This window comes from Theropithecus gelada, unplaced genomic scaffold (assembly GCF_003255815.1).
Source record: "Theropithecus gelada isolate Dixy unplaced genomic scaffold, Tgel_1.0 HiC_scaffold_15877, whole genome shotgun sequence".
NCBI lineage: Eukaryota > Metazoa > Chordata > Mammalia > Primates > Cercopithecidae > Theropithecus > Theropithecus gelada.
The window spans coordinates 352,804-375,007 of record NW_020257633.1 but is presented as its reverse complement, the minus strand read 5'-3'; positions in this window follow the sequence as shown (position 1 = coordinate 375,007).

Below are 22,204 nucleotides of genomic sequence, written 5' to 3'. Positions count from 1 at the left end.
CAATGTATATTGTCTAACAAAAGGGGCAAACGATGTATTTTTATTTTTATATATATATATATGAAGGTAATCGCTAGAACAAATTTCAAAATAAAAATAGTAACCAAGAAGCTAAAATAGTGGAAATTAAATTATATACATTGATGTATGTGTTTCTGTGTATGTGTGTGCAAATGGGTATGTGTAAACACACATGAACACATATATACATACGTATCAGAACTAAGACCAAACGTATTTATCATAACAAAAAAAATGAAAATAAGCTTAGGTCACCTATTAAAGGAGTATTGTTCAAACTTAATTATAATTTTAACTCCATACTGTTCACCAGAAGCATAACAGAAAAAGAGATTTAGAAATATTAAAAATAAAATTATGAACAACATGTTCTAGGCAAATATAAAAAGAAATAAAAAATATACTGTGATTTTGTTATCCATTAAGGTAGAATTAAGAAAAGAAATGCATGTTATTAAATTAATGTCTACAATTAAATAAGAAGGCATAAGACATAAATATCTCTACATATATAATAAACACAGAAGCTGCTTTGATATGGTAGAAATTAGAGGGCATATAAAAACAGGCTAGGAATAAGACTTTATCAGTCTGCATTGGTTAATAATACCTATTACAATACTATAAAATAATGCAACTACATATAAAATTAACCAAATGATGGCACACCTTAATAATAGAAGCACATATTCTTTTCCTAAACCAATGGAAAAATATGCAAACATTGGAGATGTATTTGTCTACAAAGAAAATATTGTGTTTTGTAAATGCAAAAATACTGGCACCATTCTTTGCTAACACTGCAAATAAGAAAGTAATAACAAATCCCTAAAAGGTTGCTTTCACCTTTTGTTACAATACAGCAATAATGTCCAAAGCTGTTTATAAAATAGCTCTTTGTCAAAGGAAAAACACAAACAAAACATTAACGGTTTTTAGAAAAAGTTAAGAAAGTAAATATTAAATCTATGAACTAACACTAAAGAAGTAGTCAAAATTCTTAGCCATAAATATTAAATTTGATAATATAAAACATTTCAAATAAATAAATTCAGCATGCTGTTCATAAATGTCAGAGAAAGAACAAAAAATAATCAAGACAATAGAAGAATAAATAAATTAATAGGGTTAATATAGATAAAACCAGAAAATAATGTGCTCAGAGAGAAAAATAATAGAAGTAATAGATAAGATTGTTCTTTTATAATTACTAAGTGATATTTATTATTTAAGAGAAAATGAAAATGACAAGGGGAAAATATTCTAAGATTTATGACACTTTACTTTTATTTCTTTCCAATACTTATGGCTAACATTTTGTTTCTTTTTTTTTTTTTTTTACAGAATCTCACTCTGTCTCCTGGGCTAGAGTGCAGTGGTGTGGTCTATGCTCACTGCAACCTCCACCTCCTGGGTTCAAGTGATTCTTGTACCTCAGCCTCTCCAGTAGCTGGGATGACAGGTGTGCACCATCATGACTGGCTGACATTTCTATTTTTCAGAGACAGGGCTTTGTCATGTTGCTCAGGCTGGTCTTGAACTTCTCTCCTCAAGTGATCTGCCTACCTCAGCCTCCCAAAGTGTTGGGATTACAGTCGTGAGCTGCCTTGCCCGGCCTAAAGGAGAGACAGTCTTGATCAGATTGAGAAAGTACCCTTCTATTCAAAGTTGCCAAGAGATTTTCTAATGAATCAATGTTGACTTTGTCAAATATTTTATATCTATTTAAAAGATTATTTGTGTTCTCCCCTTTAGATATTATTTTTATATTATATTAATATTCTATTTACTGATTTTCAAATGTTGGACCATTTTAGCTTACTGGTATAAAACCCATTTGGTGATAAAATTTTCTCTATATTATATAATAATAACAAATTTAAAATTTGAAATATATTTATATGAAAAGTATTGGCTTATAGAATTCTTTTATATTCAATGTCCATATCATGTTTTGAAATAGAAGTTGCGTCCACCTAAAAGGAGATGAAAAGTGCTACTCCTCAATTTTATTTTTTTTAATTTACAATAAAATTTTGAACAAGAAAAAAATTTAATTCTTAAATGTCTGGAAAAAGTTAATTATTAAGCTATATGAATATGATTTACTTTCTTTATGTAAAGGTTTTTAATAAGTGATTCACTTTCCTTAAGACATGCCAGATGTTCCAGTACTCTATTTCTTCTTCCTTTAGGTGGCAAGTTGTGATTTCAAGGAATACGTCCATTTTCTGAAAATGTCCAGTTTATTGGTATAAAATGTTTAGAACATATTATAATCTTTTAAAATTGTCATTAAATCTATGGTGATGTCCCATGTTTTCTTCTTGATATTGGTAATTTGCATTTCTTCTCATTTTTTTCTTAGTATTATGCTAATTGTATATCATATTTTAATAGGTAATTGCATAGTTTTATCTACTATACTTTGAACATATTTTACTAATATCTATTTTAACATTTAATTTTATTTCTTTTTTTAGGTTTGGTTTACTTTTTTTTGTATAGTTTTTGGTGTTTTTTGCAGCTTTTCTGGATTGCATGTTTCCATTGTTTATTTATTTTTAGTATTTTCCTGTAAGTATTACCTGCTGTGAATGTTTCTTGAACCAGTGCTTTAACTGTGTTTCATAAATGCTGTAATACTGTTTTTACTATTCTTATTTTTAAAAATCTGCAATTTCATTTGCTATTTTCCCTTAGCTATGAACTACTTAATGATATAATTTTAAATTTACAAATGGGAGGAAATTTGTGTTTCATTTTTTAATGAGGCTCATTTATTTACATTTTCATCATAGAGGATCTTCTGTATTATTTATATTTTTACCAATATAAAACTGTATGGGAAAAATAATGATTCTTTATTAAATACTATTGTTGAAACACATTCACCTCTTTATGTAAATGAAATCCACATTATGGATTATGTATAACTATAATCTTCTATTTTTTCCCCTGAATCTCTATTGGAATGAAGAGATGTGTTAAACTACTGTTATCATTTTTTTCTTTTTATTTATCTTAGTTCTTTAGGATCTTGCTATAAAAGCTGTTGCTTTATTATTAGGTATATAAGTGTTACTAGTGGACACTGTATTTTGAGGTTTACATTGAGCAATTTGTCTTTTATCTTTCTCCTTTCTCTCTTTCTTTTCTTTTCATTTCTTTCTTTCTCTGTCTTTATTTTCCTTTCCTTTCTTTTTCTTTCTTTTCCTTTCCTTTCCTTTCTTTTTCTTTCTTTTCTTCCCTCTCTCCTCCCTCCCTCCTTTCCTCCCTTCCTCCTTTCTTCCTTCCTTCTTTCCTTTTTTCCTTCCTTCCGTTTCCATCTGCATTCTACTTTTCTATTACAAAATCATGATTCTAGTATGGTTTCATGTGTGCTTCCCTAGTATATCTTTGTTGATCCGTTTCTTTTTAATCATTCTGAATATCCTGTTCTTTATGTGCATCTTTCATATTCAGCAGAGTTGAGTGCTATTGTTCAGCCAATTTAAACATTAGATTCTTTTAATTGTGAAGATTGACCACTTACATTACTAAAATGAGCCATGTAATCGTCTTCATTTAGTCAAATTTCTATGTAGAAAATGTAAGTGAAAGCTTTTAATATATAAATTATATAATTAAGGTACTATAAAATAACTTTACAATATGTTTATTTTCCAGTTTTTTTAATATTTCAGAACATTTGCATTTTTTCTAATGGTATCTTTATGTAATAACTTTAGAGTTTTGATTTAGGAAAATATATTTACTTCAATTCTGTCTGCCAAGCAAACCCTGAAGGAATAATAAAAAGTATTTTTACAAGGATTATCATATACAAATCATTATGTTATTATATTATTTAAACTTAACAAAAATAAGAAATATATTATTATATTATTATAGTCCTAGCTAAATAATTTATTTTTATTTTCTACTAGGATTAATACTTAGAGTTACTAATGGCCTCTCTTTCCCCTTCCTTTCTTCTCCTCAGCATCAAATTTACTTTAAATTAATATATGAGTAATTATCATAAAGGTTATTCTACTTTTTACATACCCTTGTCTTCTATTTTCAATTTTTTTGTTAGTTATATTCTATATATTTTTTATTACAATGACATTTGCATAGTATTCTATCATCTTTATCTATATTATTCAGTGGTATACCTGTATTAAATATATTCTGTACTTACCACAAAACTTATACCAAAACAACTTTAACAATTTTTTGTTTGAAAGATTTTGTTTGAAGATTCTCCAGGAAAAACTTGTCAGAATTTGCATGTTACTTGAATTCCCAAATGTACATAACATTGGATTGAACTTATAGGTAACTCGATCTTTTTGCCTGATTGCTTATGAACTATTTCTTCATCTTTAAAGACTGATAGATGAATGAAAATAGCTCTTGATGTTGACTGGTCTGTAGAATATGTACATGAATCTTTAAAAAGTTAGAATAATCATTTTGATAACTGTTGAATCATTATTTATATAATTTGCTTTATTTCATAGCTTGGGCTTTCTTTTTCAAGGACCTAAATTATACTCACAGTGGATCTTTTTTGCATGTCTTTTATCTTTCATCACTTTTCTCTTAATCTATATTTTTCTTAAATATTTATCTCTTTAGTAACTACCTTTTTACTTCTTTATATTTTCTATTTTCATTACAGTAGTTTCCTTGCTCTTGTTTTCATTGTAGTTTAGTCTTGATTTCTGAATTTTTCCTTATTTTTTTTCCCAGCAGTCATCTTTCTTTTCCTATCCTGTTGCTATTTGTTCACCTCATGTCCAAATTCTTCTATTTTGTTTTTTTTTTACATTCTATGATATTCTCACAATTTAAAATGAATTTTAGACTAATAGGCACTAGTTTTCATGTACTTTGTGACCATGCTTTTTTCTACTCGTTTTTCATTATCCATCACTACATTATTCAGTTTATTGTCTTCTTTTCTTCAATGATGTTTAAGGGATTGTGTCTATAATCATTTTATGTTGCTCATGTTTATATGTGATGAGTTTTACCAAAACTTTTAAGACAAACTTTCTGAATGATGAAAGAAGGTAGTAGATTTTCTGATTTCACTGATCAAGAACCACATATTCTGTCATTAATATGAAGCATTTTTAAAGCTCCTCCCTTGTAGCCACTTTTATACTTCTGAGATTTAATTCTTATGGAATCTTCTATAAAAGCCTCATGTCTGAATCTTTTCTTTTATTTACACCCAGTGTTCCTATTATGCTTTTTATTTCTAATTGCAGAATTTTTTCGTGCATAACCTTAGTTCCTTATCCTTTTGAATAAAAGTTTTTGGAATATTTCTAATGTCCTTAATGTAGTGTAACCAACTATCCTTGTTTGTCTGGGACTGTTTTAGTAGTTCAAGTCTTGCATTCAGGTGAACCCCTCAGTCCAGGGCTAATCTGGGAGGTTGGTCCCCCCACCTCTCTATTGTCTGACACTGGAGTACTACTCTGGTCAACTTCTTGTCTATTTCACTTGATAGCCTCACAGCTACTTAGTGGGATTGTTCAGTCTTTTCTGCATTCCTAGGCAAATTAGAGTTTGTAGAGCTTCCTCTCACTTACTGTACTTTTACTCATATCTCTTTGCTGAGGACTCCATTCCGACTGGGGTATTCTTTGGCAGCAGCTATTTATGGGTTATAATTGTGTTAGAGGATTCTCAGACTCCTCAATTCCCACTTACCTTACTCAACTAATTATTCTAGGGTTCCGTATTTGTTGTGATTGGGTCATAACCACTCATATTTTATGCTTTCTAATATACCTTATCATTTTATCCCATTTTCTTGTTCTTACTTTTTTCTTGTATTTTATTTGAAGATTTTAAAATTTCATTAAAATAATGTTTTTCTCACTTGAATTCCTAAGAATTATAAATATATGCTTCTAATGAATATCTTTTTTGATGACTCCTCTACTTTTGTATAGCATAAAAATTACATTACTATTGTAACAATCAGCAGTAAAATAAGTTGAAACAACTCTAGCATTGAAAGTTTGCATCAATCGGTTATTTTATTTTATTTTATTTTTGTACTTTATCTTTAAAGTAGTTATTTACCATTGGGATTGTGGGAGAAAAATAAAAGGCTAACTTACTAGATATAGTTCTAGTGGATTCTGGAATATTTGGATAAACCAACTTTGGATTCATTACAGATTATCTGCTCCTGAATAATATAGTGGTCTTGAGATGCACAAAACTGGTCTTCCACTTTTAACATCTTTGGCAAGCTGACTTACTTTGTGACACGAAATTATTCAAAATAAAGAGTGTATTTGAAATTGGAGATCTATGAAATACAGTGTTAATGAAGTAGAACATTTAGAGTAAGGTTAACATTTTAAGAAACTATAACCCCAAGGATAATTTCTTTTTGCTATTGTAAGTGCTTCTAATATTAAGACTTTCCTAAGCAATTAAGCCCATATCACAGGTGATTCCTTTTTCCATTCCTGTTTTTCTCCAATTCTAGTGTTGAACAATTAATTGTTTCCTCTGGACATACCAAAAGTTTATGATTTTGCAACAGTTTCATTTCTACAGAATACTAAACAATACATTAAATATATGGTTAGTGGTAAAAATAAATTTACAAGACTTTACATAATCAACTAAAGAATAAAGAAAGGTTTCTAGGTTTCTACAAACCTAGAAAAATGGTCCTCCATTTAATAACAAGAATAAAAACAATAATTAATTTGCATAAGAGAATGTTCAAATCTAGAAAAATGTTGATTATCTTCTTTCTTTATAGAGAGGAAAAAAGGATTAGGTGGCATTGCGTCTAGAATATCATGTCATTCAAGGTCAGAAAGATCAACAGTTGGATATTTCCTGGGAAAATGCAAATACACCTGCTAGATTAAGAAAGACACTTGACATTTTTTTTTTTCTGAGCAAAGAAAATAAAGTCAAAGAAAAGAAACAGAGAGAAGCCCATTTAAGACAGTAGTGTACAACAGGAGTGTTTTTAGAAGCAGACAAGCCGTTTACACAGAAGTTGGAAGTGTAGGAACACATTGTTTAATTCAGTGAACTCTATGCGAAAACAAAGTATAAATATGAAAGTAGAACACATATATTAAGCTCACCCTGAATAATCAAGAGATTAAAAGCAGAATGCAAATTACTAGTAATTACTTATTTTTGTATACTTTTCGATAACAAATTTTTCTTGGCCATGAATTGAATTACCTTCAATGTCATCTTTTCATTGGTCACCAATGTATCATTTTAATTTAGTTTCAGTAGCTACTCTCAAGAGTACATGTGCCAAGGACAGCGTCATAGTGAGAAAGTAAAGGACAGCAGGTTCATCACAAAGAGTGGGAAAAAAGCCTTTCACTTTTTTTATTAGCTTAATTGCGGATTAAGTGAATTTTCAAATTTTAAAATGGTGTTTCTTTTTAGAAACTACAATTTTAGCAGTTAAAGAAGCTGCTATTATTCTAGTCTCTATGGTTATTTAAAAAGAACAGAAAAGAAAAAAATGTGACATTCAATTCTTAATGAAAATGCTTGTTTAATTTTAGTCCATTTAGATGCATTGGTTTTAAGACAATATGAAACGAAATAATTATATAGTCAATATAAAACTTTTTGAAATATTACATAAACAAAAGTGATAAAATATTTTATTTTACCATGTGCTATATAAGCATCTCATACCTTCCCATAACATAAGCTTTTGGTTTTCCTCAAAGATGGCCATCGATTGACTATTAAGCTATTTACCCTTTGAATTGGAATTTAAAAATAAACCTCAGCTAATGTCACCAACATTGTTGTTATATTTGGACAAAATATTCACCATAGAAAGTCATCACGGTGACTCTAATATCTCTCCCAGGCAGTACACACAATTTTGTACATTCAGACCATCATTCTCACTATAAATAACACAGGATGATAATCCAGGCAGAAGAAAATGGAAGATGAAGTTAAAATAAATACTGCTCATCTACTATTCTTCCAATGTGGTACCATTTAACTTCTGCACAGACAGTAATGCCTATCATTGACATTTCAGAAGGGAACTGAAAACATTGTAAACCATTTTCTGAGGTAAGAAATTATGGTATTCAAACAATGCTTCAGTCTAAGAGGGAAAGGCTGACGACTTCAGCATAAAATAAAGCTCATCATAAAACACGCTGTTACCTTCCTGTTACAGGACACATGGGAAAGTTTGCCAACAAGAAATTCAGCTTCCTTTTCTAAGATCTTTAGATGTTTTTAGGCTGTTATTGTGGCCACAACAGGAAGGTACATCAAGTGATAGTGTAATAGCCAAACTAAATATGCAGTAACTGTTAGAAAAATTTCAAGTTATATCTTTCAAGTCATATTCAATACTGATAATTTTAATTCTATTTTAATTAAATACATTGTAATTTAAATAATAGAAATAAAACAATCTCATGCTTAGTACTTATATCCTTTAGGAAAACTAAAAATGTGACTAATTCTTGCTCTAAGGTAATTGGGGGAATATTTTGAGAGTATTGGGGATGATTCAAGATTACAAATAGTAACATAGGAATTTTACACAGCTATTGATAATGCTAGTGAACATGTTAAAAAACTCTTCAGGAATTGGATTTATTTTCAAAGTGTGAGTGGGTGTGAGTGTTTTCAGCTATTTTTGAAGATGGCAAATCTACACTTCAGGGGCTGTCAGATTTTCCATCCAATAGAGCTGTTAAAAAGTACATTTTCATAGTTCAGTTTGCTACCCCTGGCCAAAATCATGTGACACTTAAGAAGTGCTACGATAAATTAATCGATTTCTTCACATCACCAGGCACAAAGATGTTTCTTTATGTTTATGGAAGCAGCATGAGGGTCCTGGCAACTAATAGGATTGCAAAGTATTCATCAGACTTTTCTTTAGCAATACATTTCTACAGAAAACAAATATTTCTGAGTCTTTTACACATTACAAAATTATACGATTTATCCCGTTTTTGACAGGGAATGCCTGAGGTATTTCGATATGGAAAACTATAGAATTTATCATGGATAGGAAATGATAGGGCAGTCTTATCATACTCAAAATGTGCTTTTTAATACAGATTAAAATTCTCAGCTTATTTATTTGAATAGAAATTTTATTTAGTGTTTTAGAATTATTCTCAATGAATATTTTTTATTCAAAACAACAGCTGGGTTGCCACCTCTAATTATTTATAAACAGAAGAGTAATCTCTTAGAAACTTTAGGAAACACTGGGCCTCGTTTTCTGAATGAGTAGCTCACATTATTTGCAATTTATGAAGAGAAAGTTAATATTTAGTACTTATTTATAATAAGATAAATTTTTTTTAAAGTAGTCAAAATCCCCTTTCGCTGACAGGCTGCTGAACTCACACTGGCAGAGTGAGTAGAGAGAGTTTCAATGTGAAAAGTGGAAGATAATGTGCTCACACACTAATGGGCATTGAACTAGACATAGGCTCATTTTTCACATCATGTCATCTGTAAGGTTTGAATAAAAAGTAATGGCCAGAATGAGCCTGGCTCTATCTGAGACATTATCATTTGCCTCCTCAGTTTTATTTGTGTTGACTTGTACAGTCTAAAAAGATGACAGTCTCTGGGCCTCTGGATCACTCAGAGTGATAATACATAGCACATTACACTGTTGGTGACAGGTTCTGTTCTCCTGGATGGCATATGAAAGGAACGCATCCCTTTCCGTCATTTCAAATGCTATAAACTGACAGAATAAAGAATCTTGTGGAGGGGACATCACAAACCTTGTCTGTTATGATTTTATAAGATAAACTGGAGTTTCTAGAGTATCTTGTTCAGGAAATTAGTGTCAGTCAAACTTTGGTGTTTTTTTTTTTTTTTTTTTTAAGAGATAAATAGCAGACTCTAGAAAAGCAGCTTCGCCTGATTTCATACAGCAAAACTGCCAATACCAAATGTCCAAGCCTGAGAAAAACTATGGCTGTCCTCTCTTTAAAAAGACAGCCCCTGGGTTACTTAGTTAAAGTGCAATAACTGTCCATGGCTTCAACAGGAAATAAATGCCCATGTATTCACTAGATCTTTAAAGAAATCACTAGCCAGGTTGTATGAAAGAATACATCACTACTTTTAAATATTTTGGAAGACTTGGTTTTTGTTAAATTGCTAACCTAATGTTCTACTGAACTATAAACATGCCAAGACTATAATGTTTTTTCCTTGGTACATTTATTCAAGGTTTTATCTTCTTTTTCTTTATTTCAGTAACTATTACTGAATTGATTTACAGTAGTTTGAATTTAACTGAAGATACCACAAAGATATCACTAAAGTAGATAATAATATGCAGAATTTTATTAATTTATCCTAAACTGAGTAGCATATGGATTCCCTACTCCTGCATTTTTTAAAACATTACAGTGTCATAAAAATTTACAGGTGCTTGAATCATAATCTGCCAATTGTCATAGCTTTTTTCCAAGTAATTTCAAGTTCTTCTATTATAATAAACGTTCCTCGCATGACTTAAGTTTAAGCGATTATTTAAGTTAGACTTGCTCGTTGTACTTTTCTGTCCATTTCCATGCTGGAAACTTTTTTTACTGTCACAATGAATATAAATGAATGTCAAAGAATGTTTAAGACATACATTTATAAAAGTTCCTTTATTCAAATTTTTTATTATGAACCCATTAAACATTTATTTTGCTCTACAATTTGACCACATTGTTGTATTTTTAACTATAAGATAGGGCTGAAAATTCAGTTTGACTTGATAGTAAGTCATGGGAAATATTTTAAAAATCAAAGATTGTTAAGTATAACAACACAAAATGCTGATTAAATAAGGAAAGGAACTAATGATAAAGAAGTGATGAGAATCTATTCCAAATTTGTTTCTCCAACTCTGTGGATGCCTTATCAATCATCAGTACTTATTCTTCATTCTGTTTCAAAATGTAAATCTAGGTTCCTCCTTTAAAATAGAAAAATAGGTATGAAGCCTCTAGTTACAATAAATATAAACATTTCTTTCAATATTTTAACATAAAACATGCAAAAATTATAGTTCATTATCCCATAGGTGGACTTGTAGAATTTTCTGGGGCTTGGAAATTGATTTGAAATTCCCTGAATTGCAGATGTGCTGAATTACGTGACTGCCCAAAGGCACCCAGGAACTTATATGTTCAGATGTTCCCTCACCTTCCATTAGGACACTTTCATTCATATAATCTCATATTGAGATCCAGACACCTGCCATGCACTTTCTGTATCTAATTCCACCTATATAGTTAAGTTGCTTTATGGGGGACATGAACAAAATTTAAATGGAGGGATTAAAAAGTGCTTAATAGCATTAATTTGTAGTAGAATTATCTCAGATTTTTTTTAAGGGTTGCTTAATTTTTGCCACAATAGACCATTTACTATAAGATCCAGTATAAATTTGTAAATTATTCTCCAACCTGGAGATCTTGATTTGTTTTCTTCATCAAGGTAACTTTAAGGCTTGAGTATTGTTCCTATTCACTTCCTTATGTTGTAACATGTGGCTTGATGCCAATTTTATAGACCATTCCCTCCCTTAATGTTCTTACCTGATTTACCTCTGAGTATTTTATTCTGAAGGTGAACAAGTTCCTGATTTGTTCTCTCTCTCTCTTTCCCCCTTTCCTCATCCCTCTCCCTCTCTCTCTCATTTCCTTAGAGCAATGTTTCATGAATAGTAAACATACACTGAGAACTGATGACTTGAGGATGTTTAAAGAACTACTTCCTTTAATGGAGCTAGACGAGTCCTTTTGGGGTGAGTTTTGTTGGATTTTGGCTCCTGCAGATGCACCTCAGTTTTGGAATTATGCAGTCAACAAATAGTATTTAGAAAGTAACATGTTACTTTCATGTAATCGATGCCATTAACCTGATAAATAGCAGTAGTTTAAAATTCCATAATAATACATAATACCACACTTATTTTCTTGAAAACCTACATATCTGACAAACCTTACTGATAAGTGGAAAATAGAAATGAGTGGGGTTGTAAAGAATTAAATCTCACCACTATTAACATATAGAATGTAGGACCACTTCAAGGAAATTGTTTTCTATTATATATATAGAAAAATAGAAAAATTGAAACTCTTCAGAATCGTTTATCTAGCTGGTATGACAAAAGGCATATATAATAGAATGATGAAAAATTTTTTCAAAGTAGATATCTGTTCTACAGAAAAAAGGAAAAAAGAAGAAGAAAAATGAATGCACTGTAGCCCCTAACAGAAGTCAGTAAATCCACAGTGTTGTAAATCAGGCAGCGTCATGGCTAACCACATTGTAGCACGGGAACCGGGAAAACGCAGCCACTTGCTGAGGCTTAGTGTAAAAGTCATTTTCGCCCTTGGAAACGGGAATTGCTGCCCAATCCCATTAGGTTTCCACCTCATGTCCTTAGACTTACTCCTGCCTTTCTTTGTTCAGGTTTTATCCCTTAGTGTCGATGTTGAACTCGCCTCCCAGAACAAGTAAGCCTCTTCCTTGTAGTCTGCCATAGAGTCGCCAGGTTAAGGGTGTATCTGCTCCACTCCTGATAAATGCCAGTTTTATCTGGCCCATTTCTTTTGTGTGCCTCTCAGTTAGATAGCAGGGTTAGGACATATAAAATCTTGTGTTCTCCATGTCCCTTTTATTTTGGAAACCTTTGAGAGCTTAACATTTCCCTGTTTCTTGTTGTTCAGACCAAACCATTCCCTTCTGAATCCGTTTACTAGTGGCCTCTTGCCTCCTACAGCAAATCCTAGCTTCCTCTTGTCATCTTCAAGGAACCCACCTCTATCTTGCCTTTCTGTTCTTGTACACACTGCCCTAGCTGTCACTTTTATCTCCGGTCAATTTTAACCACGTAAGCAGAGTAGAATCATTACAACAGTTAAGCAGGAAGTCAACTGATATTATACTGGGATTAGAGTCCAAAATTTTCCATTCTAAAGGGATAATAAATATTTACCAAGACTTTATCAACTTATCACGATATTAAAAACTTTCAACTTTTCAGATATGCTTGTATGCAAACATTAATGCAAATATAATATATATACACACACCCCTCATTAATTATATATAATTTATATGTATATAATTTGTGTGTGTGTGTGTGTATATATATATACAGTCAACCAATTGGCTTTAGCGTCTAAAGAACACTATATTTAAAATTATGTATGAATTTAAAAGGACTGCTAAGGTAATATGTTCTAAATCCCTTTCTTTTCTTTCCTTCCCTTAATAGATGATTTCACCTCTTTATATGCCCTTCAAGCATTTTTCTCTTCAAAACTCATTCTGTTTTTGAGTAGTTAAAAAAAAAAAAAGTTTTATCTTAACTTGAATTGAAACGTGGCCCCAGTAACTTTCAACTTTTGGATCTTCTTATTACCTCTTCAGTTATACAAATCATGGCTAAATACATTTCCATATGCTGTCTTTCAAATATTTTAAAATACGTATTTCATTTTGCCTGAGTTCTCTACATTATGTAATCTCAGTTACTTCAAACTAGGCATTATATAATATTATAGATTATATAACAACATTATCTTATATAATATTATATATGTATTATATGATAAAATGTTATATAACAATATATATTATATAATAAAATGTTACATAATATTATATTATAATATATAGTATACACAATATATATTACTTTTGTCATTATTATATAATATAATATGTATTAGTATATTATAATTATACTATATACTAGTTTTTCATGATCCTGTTTTGTATCCTCTACTCCTGCTTATCAAAATTCATCTCAAATTATGACTCTCACAACTGAGTGTGGCAATTGGTCTGGCCACATCCACACTTATTATTAAGCTAAACTAAAACTCTAATGTGATTTTTACATGGGTTAATCCTAGGTATGCCTTCTTTATTCTATTCTTATAAACTTGAATTTTTCAGACCTAAGAACATGATAACTTCACATTAACTGCTATAATATTTTAACCTTACAGGGTTACCTATGTTTTGCCTTTAGAGATTTTTTCAGATATCGATAATAGGTGAACATTTTCTACATTCCCCTCATGCCATTCACAAATGTGATTGGCGTGCTTGTCTGACTGCTCATCAAAGTCCTTAATAAAAGAGCCTAGCAAAACTTTTTGGGACCAGTTTGATTATTTTACAAACCTAGAAATTCAATCAAGATGAAAAGCTTCAATTAATCTGAAGAACTATGAAATATCAAAACTCTTGTTTTTAACTCTGATGGTAATGAAACTTTACTATCATATATCCTTAGGTCTTTTGAAACAGTAGGCTTGCATCCCTGCATGCTAGTAATTATTTAAGTTTTTCATATATGTTTTATCTTTACAAAGATTGTAAACGATGATAAAGTTTTAAACGTCATCTGACTTCTCTCTTCAAATAAATTATGTTCAAAAGTTTCCAAAGGATTCTGTTGAAATGGATAATATTCCTAAAACTTCTAAATAGCCTTTATGGTACAGAGAATACCAGTACAATAAGCCAAAGTAACCACCAAAGTAGACTTGTAAGATGAATTAGTTCAATTATTGGTTTAAAATTAAGAATTTCCAGACATATACATCAGAAATTATTGTAATAATTTGTGCTATTTCAAGTGTTTCCTTCTCACCACTAACTACTCTTTCAGAAAATATCTATCTATATCTTATTGAATTTTAACACTTTTTCCTCCAATACAAACATCAAAACCTCAGGTGAGAAGATGTAGTTCCAGTAAACAAACACAAACATTCCGTTAAATATTCACCTGTGCCTCTGATTAAGTCATTTCATCTCTGTCAAGATTCCTTAACAGTAAAGTAAACTAATAGTATGTCATCTCTTTCAAGGGATTTTTTTTTTTTTTTTTGAGTTAATGAGCGTGCAGTGAGCAATTTAAGGATCAAACATACTGGGCAAAAGACTAAATTTTTATTATAGTGGATACTCGCAGCCTTATGTAATCTGCCAGTCTAAACCATGTGCTGCTTTGGCACATGCTTTACTGAAAATAGCAGACCAGTTTGTGAGCTGGCACAATTTCAACATAGCAGATGGACATGCAACGAAATAACTAGCAAAGAGACCTTGTTTCAACATCAAATATGTTTCCGTAAGGCCAGATTCTTGGGCAAAGTTGTTTTAGCGATCTGGTTGCAACTAAGGTAAGATGGTACATTTCCTTTGCATTTAGCCTTCACTAACTGTTTCTATATATTTTAGGGAGTTAGTTCAGTTATTTCAGATACTGAAATATTTGTATTTGAAAATCACAATAACTTGAACTCTTTTAGTTTGGAATTTTGAAACACCAGCAAAGGATGAGGCTTAAAGAATACTTGGATTGTCGCTTTATGAGAAACTATAATTATCTAGCTGGCCACTCAATAAAATGGTAGATTTCTTGAACACTGTATCATGATTCTTCAGTCAATGTTCCTTAACCTTGTGTCTGAAAGGAATGATGTTAACTGAGCTTTTTACTAAATGAGAATATTCCAGATATTATTGGCTAGCTCTTTTGAATGGTAACACATTCACATGGCAAGTTAAGAGTAAAAACTGTAAAAATTAATGGAAACATCAAATAATTTTCAGTTATTGTCAAATATTATAACAATTAAAACAAGAGAAATTTATGCTAAATATGTCTTTCGGGATAAACGAATGCCTTAAATTTAATAGTATAGTATATACATTAAATAAATTATTTAAATGATTTGAATGCATGTTGTTCAGTAATGTTTAAATATATGATTTGTTATGGGTATACATTTCATTTCAATTCCTGGATACATTATAACCCATCAGCACTCAAAAGCTTTTTGAGCATTAAGAACAACAACTAAAGTAATACATGCATATGATAAAAAAGCATCAGACAATAAAAAGTACAAGTTTTCCTCCTACTGGAAAACCACTAGCGCCTCTGAGACTATGTAACTGCTTAATAGTTTTAAGCATATTCTTTCAGAAACATTTGATATGTATGTTTTAAAATTTATAATAGTATTTAATATTTTTATATATTTTAAATAATGTCCTGAAACTCTGCATATGACAATTCATATTTTTGTTTTTAATAGCTTTATATTAATTATTATATAAAAGAACCTTAAGTTATCTAAACAGACCCACATTAGTGGCCATTTTAATATCTGGCAAGGGTCACATTACTGATCTTTTTCTGAAATTTCCTGGATATTGTCACATATTTATTTTCCTAGATGAACCCCAGTGTTATTTTGTCAAGTGTTCCTCCAAATAAAAAGGCAGATGGAGTTTTCATTTCTATTGAATAGTACTTATGAATTTAATTTAGGGAGAATTATAAAAATACAGGTTTTAATCAAAGAACATGATTTTTTTTTACTATTCATTCAAGATTATTGATATCTTTCAGTTATATGTTTGTCATTCAATATATCAGATTTGTAATCTTTTTTTAAAATAAAGTCAGTAGATTTCTAGTTAGGTATACTCTTGATTATTATTATCATTGATGCTAATCTAATTAACAACAGAACTTTTTCTTTCTATCTTAACCTGCCACTGTTTGTATACAGGAAAGCTGCTGTTTATATTAATTGGCTAATCATTCACTTTTTTTTTACATTCTTTTATTATTTGTAGATTGTGGTATATTCTCTTGAGTTTTCTTGCTTATATAGTCATAACATCCACAAAAAGTGTTAAATTTCTATTCTCCTTTCAATTTTATATTCTGTGCATTTCCTTCTCTTCTCTAATTGCACTGGCAAAAATTTCCAGAATATTATTCAATAATACTGGTAAAGTAAGGATCTGTTTCATTTCTATCACTTTAATAAAATATGTTTAAGTTGTTAAGCTTTATGTTGGCATTGGTTTGTGATAGCTCAATCCCTGTTATATTATTCTATGAAGATATAGATATTAATTTTCTTCTATGAAGGTATCTATTTTCATATAATATTAAGGGTTTATTTATTTATTTAGTTAGTTTGTTTAAGAGGTAGATTTTACAGTTTCTTTTCAATTATGTATTTCTCCTCACCTTTCCCATGAATTTTACACTCCATTGAGTTTAAGTGGAACCATGTTACTTGATTGGACCAACGATACACGGGTAAAGACATTTTTAATGGGTTTATGTTGTTTTACTAACCCTGATCCTGTGACCTATACCATGGGGGCCACATGGTCTAGATAAGTTACTCCTTCAGCCTGAATCCAGTCAGTTCAGCCCAGCTCAGCATTGCCTAGTAGAGTTCATAGATTACAGCCATAAAGCAACCCACAGAACTCACAGAATGTGAGTGAGGAACAGAGTAGCTAAATATTTATTTGGTCTTATCAATAACTAATTTCAATCTTAATAAGTGTCTTTGTGTATATGTTAGTTACCATATTATTTTAGTATGTTTTCTGAAAAGAAATAATCTTTATATGTCTAAAATGAAATCCATCTGCACACAGAATGTAATTTTTTATATACAGCATAAATAATATGCTTTTAAAAAAATTTTTTTAACATTGAATTTTTTAAAAAAATTCTAATTATTTTTCAGACCTGGTCAATAGGAAGTACTTTTTTGCAACTTGATATCATTTTAATAAGTAATATTTTTGTATTGCTATTTTGGTTTGCTGGTTTGACTTTTGTGTCTTCGTCCAGTTTTGCCATCAGTGCTATGATAGAGTCAAAAAAATCAATTTAGAAGCTTTGTTCTTAAAATTATGTTTTGGATACATTTAAATAGCATTTTTTAATTTGCTTATTCACTTATAATACAGGCCTTTTTTTTTCTTTTTGTGAGTGGTTTGATAAATGTTTTATTATCATCTTAGTTTACTGGTCTATTAGAAATTCAGGTGTATTTTGCTAAAGACTCATTTCACTTAAATTTTCAAGTTTATTTCTATAGTGTTTTACAAATTACTCTTTTATAATTTTTATTTTGTTCTTACAGTTATTTCTTCAACTTCATTTTATATATTCTTTATTTGCCTAGACTACTTCTATTGATCCCTACTTTTATTCTTGTGTATATATTGCCTAATCTCTGCAGTGGCCAAAAAAATTTTTAAATAGAAATTATACTAATTATCCTTCTGATTAATCATAGCTAGATGATTTTCATTGAAACTGCCATTACCATACCATCTTGGAACACACTTCTATTCCCTCCATTAAATCTGGCTTTCTTTCTGGACTTGGAAAACATCAAGCTTACCCCTGCCTTTGGGCCTTTGCATTTGTTCTTTCCTCTACTTAGAATATTCTTCCTCCAGAACACAGGCTCTCAACTGTGTCTATACACTGAAATAACCTGGAGTGTTACAAAAGAAGACTGATGCCAAGAACCTGCCCTCAGATATCCTGATTTAATTGATGTGAAAGCAGCTGGAGAAATGAGATTTTAAAAACTTTTCAGGTGCTTCTAATGTGTGGAAAACCATGGCCTTAGGCCATTCTCATCCGTGACTCTCAGCCATGGATGAGAATGAAAATTCCAAACCCCAAAGGGGTATAATATAAAACAGTGCACGTGCTCCAACCCAAAATGACGAAATAAGAATTTTGGAGATTGGATGAGGGAACAGTCAAGAGTATTTTTTAAAATTTCTTGGATGATTCCAATATGTAGCTAGGGTAGAGGAATACTGTCTTAAATGTTTTTATAATGGTTCCTACCTGTTCTTAGATAACAATTCAAAAATTACTGGAGACAAGTTTTACTTGACCGTATTATGTAACATATCTCCATGTGATGAGTCCTTAACCGCCATATAGATTATATCTATTTTTTAGAACTTACCACTATTAAAAGGTATTTTATCCATTTATTCATTTATATATTTTGTGTCTGATTTCTTCTGCTGAATTGTATTTTTCATGTATTATTAATTCTTATGACCCAACTGCCTAAAAAATAAATTTAATTTAACAAATTGTACTCTCTTTATTTTATTTAGTAGAATTGATAAAATCTGTTATTAATATTGCTACGTTTTCAAAGATTTTTTTTATGCATTTTTTTCTCCCCCATACTGAGTTTGTACCATTGTATTATTGCTTTAGGTGACTCCTGTATATAGTATAGAGTTGGTTATAGTTCCAACTAGTCTTGAAATTGAGAGAACGTTTCAGTTGTTTGTTTTAGTCTTTTGGTATGTAGATGGCTTTTTTTGTTAATATTTATACCTGGTAATTTTCAAAAAATTACAGATCAGCATTAGTTATGAATTGGGTGGTTGCAAGAAAAATATCACCCAGTTTTTTTTGTATAAAGAAGAACTTCAGTGAAAATTTAAGCATTGTTGAGAAAAATTGCAAAGCCAAGAAAGACTTTCAGGTATAAGTGTTCCTAGAAATGCATTACTTTGTAAAAGATCAGATAGTTGTGGGTGTGTGGTCTTATTTCTGGTTTCTTTATGCTGTTCCATTGACCTATGTGTGTGTTCTTGTACTAGTACCATGCTGTTTTGGTTACTGTAGCCTGGTAGTAGAGTTTGAAGTTGGTAGCGTGATGCCTCTAGCTTTGTTCTTTTTGCTTAGGATTTTCTTGGTTATTCGGGCTTTTTTTGGTACCATATGAATTTTTAAATAGTTTTTTTCTAACTCTGAAGAATGTCAGTGGCAGTTATATGGGAATAGCATTAAATCTATAAATCACTTTGGGCAATGTGGCTATTTTCACAATATTGGTTCTTCCGATCTATGAGCGTGGAATGCTTTTCCACTTGTTTGTGTCTGATTTCTCTGAGGAGTGGTTTGTAGTTCTCCTTGAAGAGGTTCTTCACTTCCCTTGTTAGCCGTACTCCTAGGTATTTTATTCTGAAAAGATTCAATACTTAATCAATGGTGCTGGAAGAACTGGCTAGCCATATGTAGAAAATTGAAACTGGACCCCGTTTTTACACCATATACAAAAATTAACTCAAGATGTATGAAAGACTTAAATGTAAATCCCAAAACTACAAGGACCCTAGAAGAAAACCTAGGCAATACCATTTAGGACATAAGCACAGGCAAAGATGTCATGACAAAGATGCCAAAAGCATTTGCACATTAAGTCCTAAAGACAATATTTAAAATATTATAAGGAAGTTCACTAAAAGAGGGAAGGCAGTCTTAATTGCGACCAAAGATAATAAATGGGAGTCCATGTAGCAGAATGACACTTAGGTTTACAGATAACTTTTTAAGAGCAACATAAGAAGACAAAAATTAATGGGAGAAAATATTTTTAAGGTGCTGGGAAAAATACTTATCACATCTCAATTATATAGCTAATTTATTATTAAAAAGAAATAGAACATCTAAATCAGAAAGGAGAAAATAAAATTGCCTCTGTTTGCAGATATCATCTTATATATAGAAAATCCTAAAGATTCCACAAAAAGTGTATTAACTATAGATGATTTTTGTAAAGTTGCAGGATACAAAATCAATATACAAAAATAAGTAGTGTTTCTATACACGAAACAAACTATCTGATAAAGAAATTAAGAAAACAATTCCACTTAAAATATCATCAAAAAACACTTAGAAATAATTTTAACTAAAGAATGAAAGATTTGTATGATGATGGAAGAAGATACAAGTAAACGAAAAGGTAACTTGTGTTTATGGATCAGAAGAATTAGCATTTTTAAAATATCCAACTGCACAAAATGATCTACAGATTTAGTGCAATCCCTATAAAAATTTCAGTGACAATATTAAGAAAATAGCACTATCCTAAAGTTCACACAGGACCACAGAAAACCTTAAAAAGCCAAAGCAATCTTGAGTTAAAAGAACAAATCTGGAGGCATCACACTACCTGATATCAAAATCATTTACTAAGATATAGTAAACAAAACAGGATAGCACTGGTACACTTCAATGGAACAGAGGAGAGAATGCAGAAATAGATCCAGTCATTTATGGTCAAATTATCTTCAACACAATTGCCCAGAACACACAATCTCTTCAAAAAATGGTGCTGGGAAAACTGGATATTCACATGTTGGTCCCATATTTTGGCTATTGTAAATAATGTGGCAATAAACGTGGAAGTACAAAGATCTCTTTGACATACTGATTTCATTTTTTTAAAAAAATACATGTTCAGTAGTGGGATTTCTGGGTAACATGGCAGTTCTATTTTTTAAACTTGGTTTAAATGGTTAAGGAAAATGTGATATATACACACAATGGAATACTATTCAGCCTTAAAAAAAAAAAGAAAATTCTGTCATTTGTGACAACATGAGTTAACTTGGAGGATATTATGCCAGGTGAAATGAAGCGAATCACAGAAAGACAAATGCCTCACGATTTCATTTATATGTGAAATCTAAAAAAGTTTAACTCATAGAAGTGGAGTAAAATAGTGGTTACTGAGTGAGGTGGTGGGGGACGGGGAGGTGGTCAAAGGATACAAAATTTGAGTTGTACAGGAGGAATAAGTTCAGGAGATATATTGTAAAACATAATAATTGTAATTAATAACAATGCATTGTATAATTGAAAATTCTTAAGAGAGTAGATTTTACATGTTCTCACCATAAAAAAGACAAGTATGTGAGATAATGAATATGTTAATGAACTTGATTTGCACATTCCATAAATACAACTTTACTGGCACATCATGCTTTTTACCCTACAAATATACAAATTTTTTCCAGTGATAAAACCAAATATTTGTTTTTAAAGAATGAAAATGAGATAGGAACAGAAGAATACTTACATGCCAGTCCCAAAAGAATGACTATATGATATAAATCAGAAAGAAAGAAATTAAAAGAAAGAAAAAGGAATGAGATATACAAAGCAAAGATGAACAAATTATATATAATATTATATATATAATATATATATAAAAGCGGGTGGGTAAAACTAAATAATTTTGACAGTACAAAACAATAATTTTTGTAACAATCATGAATATTATACTGATTAATAAAGAACAAATATAAAATGTAACAGTTTTGGGAATTAAAAATTTTGGATATTTTTGTGAGAATGGGAGAAATAATTAGTAACATTAAACTTTATTAAGTATATAAGTTAAGAGTTTAATGCTTAATTTTCTTAGTAATAGAGGTAAAATGTGGAATAGATAAAATTTGACAAGTTGAAGATTACAAAAGGAAA